Genomic DNA, 15,668 nt, shown 5'->3' with positions numbered 1-15,668 from the left:
GTTTTTCAGGATACGAAAGTCATAACCACAGGCATGACCATAGAGTTAAATCCATGTTTGATTGTCTCAGGCATGGACAAGTTTCTTCATGTCTTTATTTCTTGGGCCAAAATCAGTTTCACCCTCACTAGTATTGGTTCCATCACATCTGTCTACCCGTGAAGATCCGGGTTAGAATTGATCTTCAGCAGCCCATGCTTGTCGTAAGAGGCGACGAACGGGATCGGGTAGTCAGGCTCACTGACTTGGTTGACACATGTCTTCGGTTCCCAATTGTGTATATCGATGCTCATTCTGTTGATCACTGGATTGTCTGGTCCAGATTCGATTATTTACAGACCACCGCCATATAGCTGGAATATTGCTGAGTGCAGCTTTAAACTAAACTCACTCACTCACTCCATCACATCTGTCATACAGCTTTGAGTGGCATGATCAGTTTGGAAAGATGGAAATGTACTTGATGGCATGATGGCATTAGGGGTAAAGCAGAACGGTCTGCACACGTCCGAAGATGACAGCACACAGCATAATTTTTTAATGAAACCCAGTCACCACACTCCAACATGGAGCAATCAAAATGTTAATTGAAATAGACATAAAGTATGGTCATACAAGTTTGCAATCAAGAAATAGAAGATTACAAAATAGCAGAGGAAATGTGAATAAAGCTTTTGATAGTGAAAACAAACCATTTAAATTGGCAGGTTGGGCAAAAACTACAACTATTTAGTTATCCTTAATATGGGAGCAAAGCCGAAAGGAATGTAGGTCTCAAACTTTTACCACATGGGTGAAACCACAAGCGTGGTCCATCCAGAATCATAGTTTGGGCATATCTTGATTGAGGTTGTGTTTGTTGTTTGTTGTTTAAACCTGCACTAAGCAATATTAAAGATATATGATGGCAGTCTGTAAATGTATGTACCAGACAATCCAGTGATCAAAAGATGAACATAGATCTACGCAATTGGGATACGATGGTGTGTCGTCCAAGTCAGCAAACCTGACCTCCTGATCCCATTAGTCACTTCTTACTACAAGAAAGGGTTGCTGAAGACCAATTCTAACCCGGATTTTCACAGGTTGTGTGATCTTCACAGTGTATACCTGGATTGAACCAACATTCATTTGTCTCTGGCATGCCCATGGCTTGCAATTCATCAATGCAAATTGCATTGCCTTAGAATACCAAGCTAGGAATACTCCACAATCATCAAGCAGTACTATACTTAAAACTGCTGTAGTCTGGCTGGGCTTGTGTGTGCTCATACTCCAGGATGGAGTTGTTTCTTGGTTGTTTGTGTGGTAATGTACTTTACACTGCGGTCTGGTTTCCTGATGAAGTAAGCATTGATTGTTCATAGCAGTTATGGAGGTATGAACTGTGCGAGAGATGAAATGCAGCTGCTGATTTATATGCAGACTCACTGATGGTCTATTGAATATCCTCAGGCAAAAATAGAATTGAATGCAGAAAGGATTATTTTTGCAAACCATTGTTTTCACTGACGTCAGTAATGTCAAGTTTAGTGCGAGAAATTGAATAAAAATCAATCTTGAAAATCAAATTCTTATCGATGTGTTATGTTTGATCAATAATGAACAAAATACCCAGAAAACCCTTTCATAGGTGTAATGCAGGCTTATGAGATGTCTGCAATGCAGGTCGTTGTTTGTCAGGAAGTGGTAACCATCAGTATATAATGTCACCCTTGGGAGCTCCAGCTCCAGTCTTCACACCACGACACAATGCCTGGTACTGACTTCATTATCTATTGAAGAGAAGTAAAATGATCACAACTGATTGGTGATCGATCTTACAGCTTTGAGTCACTGTAGGAATCTACAGACAGCAGGGACTAACAATATGGTCATTAGGGCACTGGACTCACTCCACAGCTGCCCTGATGTATCCTGTTCTTGTCCTGTTCTCACGCCCATCCTCTACCCTTCAACATCCTTTCCCCACCCTCATCCAATCCCCACCCCATCCAATCCCCACCCATCCAATCTCCACCCCAACCTATCCCCTACCCTCATCCAAACACCACCCCATCCATTTACCACCCCATCCTATTCCCTACCCTCATCCAATCCCCACCCCAGCCTATCCCCCTGCCTTCATCCAATCTCCACCCCAACCTATCCCCTACCCTCATCCAATCACCACCCCATCGTATTCCCTACCCTCATCCAATCCCCAACCCAGGGGGCGGTGGGGTAGCCTTGTGGTCAAAGCGTTGGCTCGTCACGCCGAAGACCCGGGTTCGAATCCCCACATGGGTAAAATGTGTGAAGCCCATTTCTGGTGTCCCCTGTCGTGATGTTGCTGGAATATTGCTAAAAGCGGCGTAAAACCAAACTCAGTCAGTCCCCACCCCAGCCTATCCCCCAATCTCCATCCCAACTTATCCCCCTACCCTCATCCAATCTCCACCCCTTCCTATCCCCCTTCCCCCATCCTATCCCCACCCTTACCCTATCCCCTGCCTTCATCTAATCCCCGCCCATCCTGTCCCCCCTACCCTCATCCAATCCCCACCCCAGCATATTCTCTCCCTACCCTCATCCAATCTCCACCCCAGCCAATCCCCTACCCTCATCCACTCTCCACCCCAGCCTATCCCTCTCTTCCCCATCCTATCCCACCCTTACCCTATCCCCTACCTTCATCCAATCCCCGCCCATCCTGTCCCCTACCCTCATCCAATCCCCACCCCAGCATATCTCCCTACCCCCCAGCATATCTCCCTACCCTCATCCAATCCCCACCCCTTCCTATCCCCTTCCCCCATCCTATCCCCACCCTTACCCTATCTCCTATTCTTCATCCAATCCCCACCCATCCTGTCCCCTACCCTCATCCACCTCTCCACCCCAGCCTATCCCCCTACCCCTCATCCACTCTCCACCCCTTCCTATCCCCTTCCCCATCCTATCCCCACCCTTACCCACCTATCCCCCTACCTTCATCCAATCCCATCATCCTGTCCCTACCCTCATCCAATCCCACCCCAGCATATCTCCCTACCCCAGCATATCTCCCTACCCTCATCTAATCCCCACCCCATCCTATTTCCCTACCCTCATCCATACCCCCACCCTCATCCAATCCCCACCCCATCCTATCCCCCTACCCTCATCCAATCCCCACCCCAGCCTATCCCCCTACCATCATCCAATCCCCACCCATCATATCTACCACAATCATCCTATCCCCCCACCCTCATTCAATCCCCACCCCCATCCTATCCCCACCCTCATCCAATCGCCACCATCATCTAACCCCCACCCTCATGCTATGGAGAATCTGTTGAAAGCCAGTCAAAGTACCACCAGCATGGACCATAATGGTCATGACATCAAACACTGGATTATCTGGTCTAGAATCTTATTTACAGTCTTCCCTTGTACAGGTTGAATACTGCTGATTGATCATTTAAATAACTTCCTTCCACAAAGTAGTGTGGTAGCATGATCATTTAAGGTTCAAGTGCTAAGGGACAATGTTTCAAACCCTGGGATTTATGACCAGGATATTACTGAAATAGCATAGAAATCAGAATCAGGCACTCATTCCACATGTGAACTGTGAGCAATAACTGTCTTGACACCCATACTTTAACATTGTCATGCAATATTCATAGTGACAAGACCACTGTATGAAATGATCCTACTGTATTTGTTGATAGACCTTGATATGGGGTAATCCTCTTGTGACCTATTTCAGTGTTATAGATATGTGCTGTTTCTTTACACCCTCAGCACATGATCTGGATGATTTTAGTGTAGTAGTATTTGAAGTCAAATTTAGTCAGTGCTATGTATACAAGACTCTTCCAGCTTAGCATTGGACAAAGAAATACCTGGACATAACTCAATGTGAAATCTCAGGAGTGTTGATTAACATGCTGTATAAGGGGTTAAAATGTGGCCTATTATAGTGACCTAGGTCATTGCTTGGAAAGTCACATGACACTTTACAGTGTGAAATGTAAATTTATTGTTTACAGATGTGCATACTCAAGGGAATGTCTGAACAACAGCCTTTAAATGATGCAAGTGATATTGTGTATGACAAAGCTCAGGTTATAATAATGTACACAGTTAAATCACAATCGTTCGAAGCACCCATAAAATCTTATCTTGTTTACTAAGCTGTGAGTAATTTATTTCTGGAAGACTGTACCCTTTTCTAATACTAACATATTTGTACATGTTATCATTACAGCCTGAACTGTAAATCTGGTATACCACGAACTCAAACTATGATAAATATTACCTTGCAGATTCAGTTCTTGGCGATTATAATGAATAATGATATAATCCAAATTTATATGGTGCCTAAAAACCAAATATTGTTCAAAGGTGCAGGTCATAGGCTTTTGTAAATAGCATGGTCTTCACTTCATGCTGGAATGGCTGAAAGTCGGTTATTTGCTGTATGTGATCTGGAAGTTCATTCCTGCAGACTGCACCTACCTTAGCAAAACTCCTGAATGTTAAATTGTGGTGTCTCAGTGGGCTGAAAGTATATATCCAGCATTAGACTGGACCAGTACAATAAAACATCACTGATCTACTTTGAGTCAGTATACTGTCTTAGTGGGGTATCCATAGTAAACTGTAGTTGGGTGTCTCGGTGGGCTGGAAGTGTATATCCAGCATAAGTCTAGACCAGTACAATAAAACATCACTGATCTACTTTGAGTCAGTATACTGTCTTAGTGGGGTATCCATAGTAAACTGTAGTTGGGTGTCTCGGTGGGCTGGAAGTGTATATCCAGCATAAGTCTAGACCAGTACAATAAAACAAAACTGATCTACTTTGAGTCAGTATACTGTCTTAGTGGGGTATCCATATTAAACTGTAGTTTGGTGTCTCGGTGGGCTGGAAGTGTATATCCAGCATAAGTCTAGACCAGTACAATAAAACAAAACTGATCTACTTTGAGTCAGTATACTGTCTTAGTGGGGTATCCATATTAAACTGTAGTTTGGTGTCTCGGTGGGCTGGAACTGTATATCCAGCATTAGTCTAGACCAGTACAATGAAACAAAACTGATCTACTTAGAGTCAGTATACTGTCTTAGTGGGGTATCCATATTAAACTGTAGTTGGGTGTCTCAGTGGGCTGGAACTGTATATCCAGCATAAGTCTAGACCAGTACAATAAAACATCACTGATCTACTTTGAGTCAGTATACTGTCTTAGTAGGGTATCCATATTAAACTGTAGTTGGGTGTCTCGGTGGGCTGGAAGTGTATATCCAGCATTAGACTGGACCAGTACACTAAAACAAAACTGATCTACTTTGAGTCAGTATACTGTCTTAGTGGGGTATCCATATTAAACTGTAGTTGGGTGTCTCATGGCTGGAAGTGTATATCCAGCATTAGACTGGACCAGTACAATAAAACATCACTGATCTACTTTGAGTCAGTATACTGTCTTAGTGGGGTATCCATATTAAACTGTAGTTGGGTGTCTCGTTGGGCTGGAAGTGTATATCCAGCATTAGTCTGGACCAGTACAATAAAACATCACTGATCTACTTTGAGTCAGTATACTGTCTTAGTGGGGTATCCATATTAAACTGTAGTTGGTGGGCTGGAAGTGTCTATCGTGGGCTGGAAGTGTATATCCAGCATTAGAGTCAGACCAGTACAATAAAACAAAACTGATCTACTTTGAGTCAGTATACTGTCTTTTGAGTACTGGGGGGTATCCATATTAAACTGTAGTTGGGTGTCTCGGTGGGCTGGAAGTGTATATCCAGCATTAGACTGGACCAGTACAATAAAACAAAACTGATCTACTTTGAGTCAGTATACTGTCTTAGTGGGGTATCCATATTAAACTGTAGTTAAGGTGTCTCGGTGGGCTGGAAGTGTATATCCAGCATTAGAGAGTCTGGACCAGTACAATAAAACATCACTGATCTACTTTGAGTCAGTATACTGTCTTAGTAGGGTATCCATATTAAACTGTAGTTTGGTGTCTCGGTGGGCTGGAACTGTATATCCAGCCTTAGTCTAGACCAGTACAATAAAACATCACTGATCTACTTTGAGTCAGTATACTGTCTTAGTGGGGTATCCATATTAAACTGTAGTTGGGTGTCTCGGTGGGCTGGAAGTGTATATCCAGCATTAGTCTGGACCAGTACAATAAAACATCACTGATCTACTTTGAGTCAGTATACTGTCTTAGTGGGGTATCCATATTAAACTGTAGTTGGGTGTCTCGGTGGGCTGGAAGTGTATATCCAGCATTAGACTGGACCAGTACAATAAAACAAAACTGATCTACTTTGAGTCAGTATACTGTCTTAGTGGGGTATCCATATTAAACTGTAGTTGGTGTCTCGGTGGGCTGGAAGTGTATATCCAGCATTAGACTGGACCAGTACACTAAAACAAAACTGATCTACTTTGAGTCAGTATACTGTCTTAGTGGGGTATCCATATTAAACTGTAGTTAGGTGTCTCGGTGGGCTGGAAGTGTATATCCAGCATTAGACTGGACCAGTACACTAAAACAAAACTGATCTACTTTGAGTCAGTATACTGTCTTAGTGGGGTATCCATATTAAACTGTAGTTGGGTGTCTCCATATGGGCTGGAAGTGTATATCCAGCATTAGACTGGACCAGTACAATAAAACATCACTGATCTACTTTGAGTCAGTATACTGTCTTAGTGGGGTATCCATATTAAACTGTAGTTGGGTGTCTCGGTGGGCTGGAAGTGTATATCCAGCATTAGACTGGACCAGTACACTAAAACAAAACTGATCTACTTTGAGTCAGTATACTGTCTTAGTGGGGTATCCATATTAAACTGTAGTTGGGTGTCTCAGTGGGCTGGAAGTGTATATCCAGCATTAGACTGGACCAGTACAATAAAACAAAACTGATCTACTTTGAGTCAGTATACTGTCTTAGTGGGGTATCCATATTAAACTGTAGTTGGGTGTCTCAGTGGGCTGGAAGTGTATATCCAGCATTAGTCTGGACCAGTACAATAAAACAAAACTGATCTACTTTGAGTCAGTATACTGTCTTAGTAGGGTATCCATATTAAACTGTAGTTGGGTGTCTCAGTGGGCTGGAAGTGTATATCCAGCATTAGTCTGGACCAGTACAATAAAACATCACTGATCTACTTTGAGTCAGTATACTGTCTTAGTAGGGTATCCATATTAAACTGTAGTTGGGTGTCTCGGTGGGCTGGAAGTGTATATCCAGCATTAGTCTAGACCAGTACAATAAAACATCACTGATCTACTTTGAGTCAGTATACTGTCTTAGTGGGGTATCCATATTAAACTGTAGTTGGGTCTCTCGGTGAGCTCGAACTGTATATCCAGTATTAGAGTGGACCAGTACAATAAAACATCACTGATCTACTTTGAGTCAGTATACTGTCTTAGTGGGGTATCCATATTAAACTGTAGTTGGGTGTCTCGGTGGGCTGGAAGTGTATATCCAGCATTAGTCTAGACCAGTACAATAAAACAAAACTGATCACTGATCTTTTGAGTCAGTATACTGTCTTAGTGGGGTATCCATATTAAACTGTAGTTGGGTGTCTCGGTGGGCTGGAACTGTATATCCAGGAAAACTGGACCAGTACAATAAAACATATCTACTTTGAGTCAGTATACTGTCTTAGTGGGGTATCCATATTAAACTGTAGTTGGGTGTCTCAAAGTGTATATCCAGCATTAGTCTGATAGTACAATAAAACATTGATCTACTTTGAGTCAGTATACTGTCTTAGTAGGGTATCCATATTAAACTGTAGTTTGGTGTCTCGGTGGGCTGGAACTGTATATCCAGCCTAAGTGTTATCCAGCATTAGACTAGACCAGTACAATAAAACATCACTGATCTACTTTGAGTCAGTATACTGTCTTAGTGGGGTATCCATATTAAACTGTAGTTGGGTCTCTCGGTGAGCTCGAACTGTATATCCAGTATTAGAGTGGACCAGTACAATAAAACATCACTGATCTACTTTGAGTCAGTATACTGTCTTAGTGGGGTATCCATAGTAAACTGTAGTTGGGTGTCTCGGTGGGCTGGAACTGTATATCCAGCATTAGTCTGGACTAGTACAATAAAACATCACTGATCTACTTTGAGTCAGTATACTGTCTTAGTGGGGTATCCATATTAAACTGTAGTTGGGTGTCTCAGTGAGCTGGAACTGTATATCCAGCATTAGTCTGGACTAGTACAAGTAGCCACACACAGACATGCATGTATGTAGGTATGCAACAGTTTTGAATGGGACTATATAAGCCGTTCTACCTCAGTACACTCGGTGTATGAATTCAAAGGTGTATTGAATGACCTCACACCAGATCACCTTTACAGGTTGTAAAATTGCCACCTTACACTATCTCATCAGGGACTTAAACCATTCATATGGAAATCAAATACTTTATGAAATAATTCCCTCTTAACCTTTAGGGGACTTTGAAGTGATCTACCTTTTGAATGTTGCTATATGTGACCCATCCACTTTACTTATTCCCTCTCCATGTAATAAATATGTAGTGTAACTGTATAATAGGAATCGTTTCAAATATACAAGAGCAAGAACAGCTAGCCTCTGTAATATGCACTGTAAATCATGAGATGAATGTGTCCCAAAATATTAAGCCTTGGCTTTCAACAATATATACAACTCAGCTAACAATATCACAAAAGGAACAATATCGTGTCTTCACAAAGATAACTTAAATTGCTTGATCGTCCATGAAATTACAACCAGGAAGTAACAATAGCACATATTCAAATATGAAAGAAATGTCAGCAATGAAGATTGTATAGGTTTCAAGTGTTGTTACCAAACCAATCATTAAGCCTGAATCTGAGAAGACAATTAATGTGCTCTGATTGAAAAGCATTGCTTTTCTAAGGCCACAAGGGACACTCATATTTTGCACATTAATTTTATGGTTGTTTTATTTCTTATCTTTGCAGTATTATATCACAACTTTCTGTTGATCATAACAAATGTGATCCAAACATTTGATGGAAACATTGGGGTTTAAAGCACAAAACATTTAAGGTCCATATCTGCAGTACTTGATATAAAAACATAAAAATGAAAGCATGAAAAGAATACTGTTTCTGTCTTTAATGAATCCATTAAGATATGGGCTAGAACTGATCTTCTGCAACCAATGCTTGCTATAAAAGGCCACTAACGGTGGTCAGGCTCAGGGATCATGTATGTTACGTGTCACTGTGCCTCTATTATGGAGATCGATGGTCATGATGTCAATCACTGGATTGCCTGGTCTTGTGATTTAGCTTGAATATTGCTGACTGCGGCATTTACAAGAACACAAACTGTAATGGGTCAAATTATGGGTTCAAGAGAACTGAATTCTTTTCTGCATGTGACAGAATGATTGGCGCCAGCACTGTCCAAAATCCATCTCAAAGTGTTAGTGATATGATGAACACATGCTTAGTCTCTGAATATATACAATTTTTATAGAAACAAACAATTCCTTGTATATTGAAAACAAGCCCCAGTGAGTTGGGACCTGAGGAAATCTAGACTTGCTTCATTTAGGGCTTTAGCATTGCAGGGAGGGCTTAGCAGTAGGGGAAATAATGCAGTTCAGGGACTGTGAGACAAAAATAGATGGGATAAACATTCCAAACTAAATACTGGTCCAATTGATCAGTATGTCCATTTGTAATAATATGCTTAGACGTATTAATAACATATCTGTTATGAAAAGTTATCAAAAACTCTTTTTGTGAATTATTTGAAATGACTACAATCATATTGGTCAATTGTAAATGGAATATCATCCCATATAAAGAATGTAACATATTACAATATCATCCCATATAAAGAATGTAACATATTACATTGCCATACTGTGGCAGATTATATTGAGGTAAACATTGTCGGTCTGTGGCTTGTCCATGAGTATTCTTACACAGCCATGAGTGGCTCTTCAGGGCTCTTCACATAATATATTAGATTTCAGGTTGAGATAAGCTCTGTAGTTCTTCTACTACGGTTCTTGTCTTACAATAATGACTTTCACTGAATGTTCTCACCTGACCTTGTCATGTTCAGTCTTTGTACTGGATACTCCACAGTGGCCGGGTGTAACACGTCATTAACCCTAAAATGTCACATCTTAGAGCGGGAAAAAACATTCAATTTTCTTAATTAAATTTGAAAGTACATGTGTAGGACCTTATTTGAAAGGAAATTTTACATACAATAAACATTTCTGATTTTAGAAACATTTATTTTGGTTACATATGGTGTGAGCTGTCACATTATGGAAAATAATGGGGTTAATATGTTAAGTTTTGAAGGCTGATCTGTCAGGCAATAAGGATTACAAAGTGCTGATCACTTATAGATAAACCGAAATCCTGATCACAGTTGACAGAGTCTTAACAAGATGACATGATGTTTGTACTTCTCTCCTGGATTGTACTGGAGTGAGAGATCACAAGATGACGTGATCTCTCTAGTTCTCCCCTGGATAGTACTGTTGTTTCCTTACCTTGGAGGCAGATCTGGGTGGCATGATAGGGTGTTCGGTTCTTTGTTTCATTCTGTCACTTTTGAAATTCGTCTGCGTTTACCACTGGAGTTATGTAGGATATTCTCTGTGGAAAATGTGTTTTGTGATGGAAAACCATGTTTGTGTTCAGCAAACAGGAAAGATATCAACTGATTCATTTCTATGTCAGATTCGTGAGCTTCATCCATGTCTGACACATATATAGGATGTTCTTATTTTGATAGGGTTGGACAGAAAGATTTAACATTTTTTATTATTAATATTAGAAGTAAATGTTAATGATTTTTTATGTTACAGCCATGTTTGTATTTGAAGCTTATGAAAATGGTAGTCTTTGGTTATTCGGCATAATAATGTCCATCATGTTGAATATGCTTAGAGCATACCTGTGTGGCTTTTGAGTTCAGCTCTACATAATTGGCCTTTGAAAAGAAATACAAAAGAAAGGGATTAAACGTCTGGAACAATATTTGAAAAACATCTCACCCTGTTTCATAGTTATTTACAAGTAGACACTCATGGGGCTACCGTGGAACAGGAAGGAATTTATCTACAGTGGCAAGTCCTACTTCACATTTTCTAAAACTTTGATTTATATATGGTAGATAACACAGATTACTTCAACATTACCTCGATACCTCTGCTTGTTGAAAAAACAACATGATCCCTTGGCTTGCATTGGCTTAAGGTCTTATCGATGTTGTATTTCACCACTGATGTAAAGTTGAAAGTAATTTCAGTACATGTCACCTGATGTGTTGAAAAAATATTTTAAAGGAATACTTTTTAAACATATTTGAAAAATGGTAAAATTAATGTCTTTGAGATATTTGTCTAAATTGTATATATACAAAGGTGAAAATCATGATATGGAGAGACAAAAATGCCTGGAGTAGATACCGTGAAATCATTCAAATTATGATGGACCACAAAGCTGTTGTTTGCTGTTATTTCTAAGCTAACTTATCCATATAACTGCCAAATACTAAAACATGCAGTTTATATTGTATGCATATTCACTATATTGTGTGCATGTTCTCTACATTATGCAGACTCAGGCTTTGGAAGGCAAGTATATTAACTTTCCCCAGACATGCCAGCTTGTTTTCTGACAGGCTGTTTGATCCAATACAATACTTGGCTGATCTTTACCGCCAATTTCTGTGATAGGCGTCTAGCGGGTGTCAGTAGGTTAGGTGTCAGTGGGCCAGAATATGTACAAAAGCTCTACCTGATATTGCCCAAGTTTGTTATCCATGGATACACATGTGGATCTGATTATTGGGGATTTTGTGGACCAAAACTGGAAATAGTGGTATAGCATGCTGGATATATACGGCTGGAGAGTCGTTTGTGTTTTCAGTGTTATATTCTATGGATGACAAATGTTCTGTGTAACTAGCTGCAGCCGATGCCAAAAGATGTTGTGATTCTTGGATATCAAGATATACCATGTGTATATCATCATATACTCTGAGCATCGTGAACATGTGGGGCATACCATGCAGAAATATATTTCTTTTACATGATATATGCTTCTGTGACAATCATTTTTGAATTTATGTATTCTACATGGACAAGTTGAACCGTGAAAAGGATATTAAAATGACACATTTCACATTATATTACGACAAATTGTGAATTTAAGAGTGACTGTGGGTCTGTCGGTCTGATGAAAGGGAAGCTTACCTTTCTTTTACTGCAAGAAAACAAAGCCATTATTTATAACCACTGTGAAAGAAATTCAATCAAGAACAGTTGATAAGGCAGTTCCAGCATCAAGAGTCAGCGATTACCTTGGTAACCAGACATGAGCAGTGTCTGTGTTAGGCAGTATTTATGTGTGATAAAATACCCGCTGTTCACCACCAAAGGAGTTACTTTCATATTCAGTGTATGTATACCAAGAATGGAATGGGGAAAGAAAGACTGCCTTCATTTCCTTGGATTACCTGGAGATGTTTTTCACTACTGATGTCAGTGTTGGTGGGGATGCCATGTACATGGTGATGTCGGGGCTGTAAGTAGACAGGTGATACCAGCATGGAACACTGTGTGGCGTTCCTCCCAACCCTTGGATATGTTCCATCTCTGGATACAGTATGGGAGGAGGAGGAGGAGGAGGTGGGTTGGCAATATATCGTTTAAGTTACTTGTGGTAATTAAGCAGAAATATGCTGCTCCCATTTTTTCAAACAATTTCTCTGGATTTGTCGATAAACAGCCTGATACTTTTCTTTAATTTTTTAAAATATTTTACTCTTGTGTATGTAGATCAGACATTTTTAGGAGGTTGTTCAGGTAAGCCCTCAGTATTTAAAAATTTGTGAGTTTTCTGCAAATCATAAGTCATCTTTCTGAAACAACTGGCTCCATTTCTTCACTGGTCACCATTATTTGGAAAATTTGATTTTTCCTGCAAAAAGAAATGAAACATACTACCCATATATGTCCTTGGTTGTAGTCTCTCTTTTGGGTGTAGATGCCATTTGGATCTGGTTGTCCATTTTTGTGGGTAGTGAGGTAGTCTAGTGGTTAAAATGTTCGCTCATCACTAAGACACAAGTTCAATTCCCCACATGGGTACAATGTGTGAAGCCCATTTCTGGTGTTCCCCCACCATGATATTGCAAGAATATTGCTAAAAGTGGCATAAAACTAAACTCACTTACTGTTTTAAAGGTACAATAATCAGATATGTTTCTATGAATGTTTTGCTCACTAACACTGAGAATTTAATAGTCATGGGTAGATGATCAGTTCAACTGACATGACCTCCTATGTGTAAAAGTGCTCAAATTATTGAGCTTGATGCTTTCTTCAGAGTATTTGGGTGTTTACTCACACATTATCATTCACAATGGACATTGGTGGTGTCCTTTGGTTGTTCTACGAGTGAAGATCCGGGATAGAATTGATCTTCAGTAACCAATGCTTGTCGTAAGAATCGACTAAGATCGGGTGGTCAGGCTCCCTGACTTGGACACATGTCATCGTATCCCATTTGCATAGATTTATGGCCATACTGTTGATCACTGGATTGTCTGGTCCAGACTCGATTATTAACAGACTGACACCATATAGCTGGAATATTGCTGAGTGCGAAGCAAAACTAAACTAACTTACTCACTCACTACTCACCCACTCCTTTGGGTGTTCTGTATCTTTTTACTCCCTTGTATCTGCTACTATGCTGCTCAAAGTGTGTCACACATCACCTAAGCCTATACTTCATAAGAGCACAATGCCTTAATATGAATACATGTACACTTAAATGAAAGAGGTCATTTTTGTACCACATTCAGTTCAGTATATATCATGTGCATACAGTGTCGATCAGTAAATAAATAAACATAAAGACATAGGTATGTATGCTGCACTGGCTACATTGGACAATTACACACATTGTTAGCATACAGTGTTTGTGGAAATTAAGAGCTGACTAAAGAGGGTTCAGGTGCTCATGAAATGAAATGTTATCTCACCTGAACCTTTCATGTTTAAAATGACCAGGCAATCGAAACCAGTTTGCAACCTGGACACCATTTTGGACAATGAAAGATAACTTTCAATTCTTGACAATCATGAGAATTAATATTAGCAATGATAAAAACAGCTTTTCCTGCTTTATTAGGGCTGTGAAATGTTTGTGAAATACACCAAACATTCTGCTTTGTAAAATAATTGGTCGTGTATGATGTAGTCATCTTTATTGAAAATTATTGTCAACTGGGATTAGATCCTGGAAATCTTCAGGAAATTCCACTGCATATGAATAATTTTCTTGAAACTGCTTACCAGGCAATTAAGTTGTAATGGAGATATGCATTTTCAACAACGGTATCAGAGGGTCATGCTATAAAATCAAGTCTGTTTTTGTATCTTTGGCAGATCTGGGGCCATTGGTGGCCCAGACATTTGAGGTGAAACTATTTACTGTGCAGAGTTGTGTCCCTTGATCTGTTTGAAACGTGGGCATAGGTTTCAATCTCAGTATGTTCTAATTGTGTCTCGGTTTGTCAGCGCCAAACCATGGTGATGGGATATCAGCCTGAAATTAAAAGCCAGAGACCTGCTGGCTGCTGCAGTGATAAAACCGAAATACTGTTTACAGCTGTGTTAAACCAAATTCACTCTCACTCACCCACAGGCAGATTACATAGAAAGATTACACTAAAGAAATTTACTGTTAACTGTTGTATTTTAATTTTTTTTACAAAAACATAAATTGTCTATTTGAGTATTTGATGAGAAAAATTTACAGATTGGACATTTCTGAATCACAGTCCACGTCATGAAATATTCACCAAAACCCATACCTCATCTTGTTTTTATCTTCTAAATAATATTTCTGCTTCAGTTTCAACATGTTGTGTATGTTGTTCAAATTTTAATGGATATGAAAAACAAAACTTAAACTTGACATGTTTTACCTTTCAATTTATAAATGATAGAAAGGGCTCATAGGTGTACAATAGGTTAGGAGAACAGATCAAGAAGTCAGGTCATATATCGAAAAGAACAATTACCAAGTGTGAGTAGGGCTCGTCTGCAAAACCTGACTCAACTGTAAAAGTGTGGCCACAATGACGCAGACAGCACAATACATCAAAGCAATGTATGTTTAACCCGCACTGGAGCAGTGTAACTAAAGTGTATATATATAATGTATATGTTCAGTTGAACTTTCAATTCATTTGTTTCAAATACTTACCACGTGCACCTTCTATAGGTGTAGCAGATTTATCCCACAGAGGATATCCTTACATGTCAGATTTCTAGATCTGTAAGGATTAACTTCTTTGGTCATGCAGACAAGGTGACTTACCTCAGATCAGGTCTGTGGTTTCAATCCCAGTACAGGATTCGAACATATTATTGCTGCTTACATACGCATCGTTGTTGAGGTTGCTGATTCCACCTGATATAAACATGGATACTAACTAACCTCAAACATTAATATTTCCTGGTCAGTGTTAACAATAGGCATTGTTGTTGGTACAGTTCAGCAAATAAAACTGAACCTTGATCTCTTTAAAAAGTCTGTTTCTATCATGAATGCTAGGGCGGTGGGGTAACACATTC

General features: G+C 39.8%; 2 protein-coding genes across 2 annotated transcripts in view; one reads left to right on the top strand and one right to left on the bottom strand.

Moving 5' to 3' along the window:
- Positions 1-15,520, bottom strand: part of LOC124282490 — a 45,164-nt gene extending 29,644 nt beyond the window's left edge. Inside the window, exon 1 of the mRNA XM_046718499.1 lies at positions 15,412-15,520. The gene's annotated coding sequence lies outside the window, so the exon portion shown is untranslated. The remainder of the gene's footprint in view (positions 1-15,411) is intronic.
- LOC124282489 overlaps positions 1-15,668 on the top strand; it is a 207,789-nt gene that overhangs the window by 11,970 nt on the left and 180,151 nt on the right. The window lies entirely within an intron of this gene.

This window comes from Haliotis rubra, unplaced genomic scaffold, assembly GCF_003918875.1.
Source record: "Haliotis rubra isolate DU_JTF1 unplaced genomic scaffold, ASM391887v1 Scf3, whole genome shotgun sequence".
Taxonomy (NCBI): Eukaryota; Metazoa; Mollusca; class Gastropoda; order Lepetellida; family Haliotidae; genus Haliotis; species Haliotis rubra.
The sequence above is the reverse complement of the archived record's forward strand: the minus strand, read 5'-3'. Positions and strand labels throughout refer to the sequence as shown.